The 2,634-nt window shown below is 39.7% G+C and overlaps 1 long non-coding RNA gene across 1 annotated transcript; it reads right to left on the reverse strand.

Annotated features, from left to right (window-relative positions):
* Positions 1–1,349: 1,349 nt before the first annotated feature.
* LOC149159289 (uncharacterized) lies at positions 1,350–1,970 on the reverse strand. Its single transcript, XR_016261564.1, has 3 exons — positions 1,891–1,970; positions 1,710–1,770; positions 1,350–1,611 (listed from the first exon to the last, which is right to left on the reverse strand). It is a non-coding gene; the product is annotated as an uncharacterized LOC149159289 (long non-coding RNA).
* Between the last annotated feature and the right edge of the window lie 664 nt (positions 1,971–2,634).

Raw genomic sequence — 2,634 nt, forward strand, 5'->3', positions numbered from 1 at the left:
AACTTTCTTACTGTCTTTAGTTACTGTAGTATGTCAATCTGATTAATGCATACAGTTCTTGAAATGTTGTATATGTTAATATAAGACTATGGTCACCTATAGATACTGCATCAATAGCCTACGGTTGCATAGTCAACATAATGCGCTCAGAACAGAGTTAGTTCTTGGAGCTGCTGTAGAAGTATGTGACTGTATCAATAACAGTAAAGTAAACTAGAGAGTAGAAACAAGATAAAACTTAGGAAAGGTCTAGATATGCCTGGTAGGAAACCAGGTTATATAATACAGTAACTTGCACGGAACTAGTACTTGTATATAAGCAACGACATTGTATAAACCAAGATAATGGAAAACAAATGAAACTGTGTGGAGAAACCGTGAAATAGTACTGTGGAAATATATATGAATGGCCGAGAACGAAAATGCTGCAACTACATAACATGGCCGAAAGCGAAATGTTGTTATATACATACATGGCCGAAACCCAAATGCTGTAAACACACAGAAGGGCTGAACCCATATGCCGTGTATATATATTTTCGTTATACGGCATGGCATGAAACAATATTGTAAAAACATGAAACGATATACAAGAATACTACAGCATAGTAATATGTCAACATGAAAACAGAATGGCATTAACGATGTTCAGCATGCATGTCGAGATTGCATGGACAGACCCCTAACGAGGGTTACCATAGGTTACACGCATTACCAGACCCGTAAGAGGGTTTTAGATCAAGTCTATTCACATTAGCAGACCCGGGTAGGGTTGCAAATCCATGTGACAGACCTGCTAACAATTAACATAACAGAACCGGAGCAAAACGAATGCATTATTACCAGATAAGTCAATGACATCAGACTTATAATCTACAAATTCAACATATAGTAAACTGATATTCAGGGTCATTGTAATGACTGTCGCGGAGGAGGTAGACGCTACGCTCAACACCCGAGCGCAGGACTATCTCAGTATCGCATTAAAGGAACTATATATATATATAAATGGAAACTGTTTGGACTGAACCAAATATATGTGAACTATCTCAGCGTCGCAACAAGAATACCTATATATAAATGAAAACCGTGCAGAATGAACCGAATACATGTGAAACCCCAAGAAATACTCTGTATTAATACGCACTGAGGTAAACCCTTAAGGATCACGAATCTGTGGCATAGACGGAAAATGAATATACAATAGAAAACCCAGTACATAAGTTTCCACATGAACTGACTAGGTAATATCAAAATAACCATTCAGAAATATGGTATAAGCTGAGAAGCGAAACAAATGATCATTAATAGAAAATAGCAAAACATTTTCATGGCCGAGAGAGGTCCGGCTTAGAGAACGGTGGTAAATCACAGTATCATGAAAACAATGTATAGTCATTCACAGACTCAGTAAATCCCTGAGAGCTTTTCAAATATACATCCGGTGACATCTTAACACCTGAGGGCCAAGCCCCAAATCAAATGCACTAAACACAGTAAATGGCATGAAAGCCCAGTGTTACCTATTTAAACCCTAAAGGCCGCAAGACAGATCGGCTTGAGGAGACTGGCCGTATAGGCGTAGTCAGGGTATGAGACAAATCATCGAACCTGAAACAGGTAACAAACCATAACCCTGCTTCAGCTCGAAGTCGTTTCACACAGTAAATCATAAACCATTAAACCGGGAAAAGGTTATTCGGCCATACCTGTGGATTTCGTTAAAAAGCCCGAACCCTTCTGCACACAGTAGGAGAAGCTGCGGAGGACCTGTACATAACCCTCAAGACGTTTATTCAGCCACAGTTAGTATATGGGTTACAAATAATAAGGAAAGCTGTAATTAAACTGACTGTATTGAGAACGTATAATGACTCCGGCCATTCTTACCTGAGGAGTATCATAGACACCGGAGTAGTTGCAGAGAGTCTGAGGGAGAAGTATAGGAGCTCGGCTGCCGCGGAGTGTTGCAAATGGACTCTGTCCGAGGAACCCGGTGAATAAGTATTGTGTGTCAAACCCTAGATCAACCGGAGCCGTTCGATGAGGAGGGTGGATCACCATCGTTGAATTAGGCGGGAGGTCTTGGCGCGGAACCCAGTGTGGGTCAACTCTCCACTGATCACATGCCTTCACGTGAACTGGAGCCATCTGGCCACGGTAGAGGGTGAGTTGGGTTATTACTCACGCACCACCTGGCACACCGTGTAAATGACAACCGAATATGCCAACGTACATACCATTTGCATTAAGTGCTGGTTTCAAACGTTAAGAAACGGAGACCATGTTTACAAGCCTGTGATTTATTAAGGGGTTTACATTTATATAAGTTTATCAACATGCGAACCGGTGTGAGCACAAATATGTGCTAGTAAATGTAAATAGATCTAAAGGGTTGAAAGATGGACCCTCGTGTTAATTTTTTTTTAATTTATGCATTTAAATATGGAAGATCGTGACATATGAGTTTCTTCCGAGAGGATCACACCTGTTTTTTTCTAAAAAAAAAAGGAGGAAAAATAATAATTATGAAACCTTATACGAGGCCTAGCGTAAACATAACCTTTTTGAAAAAAAAAAGAAAAAGTTTTAAGTACTTTTTAACCCCCCAAAAAAAAAACTTTTAGTGGAAAA

This window comes from Pinus tabuliformis, chromosome 5_2 (assembly GCF_031772625.1).
Source record: "Pinus tabuliformis cultivar Carrire ecotype Pingquan chromosome 5_2, CPIR1, whole genome shotgun sequence".
Lineage (NCBI taxonomy): Eukaryota > Viridiplantae > Streptophyta > Pinopsida > Pinales > Pinaceae > Pinus > Pinus tabuliformis.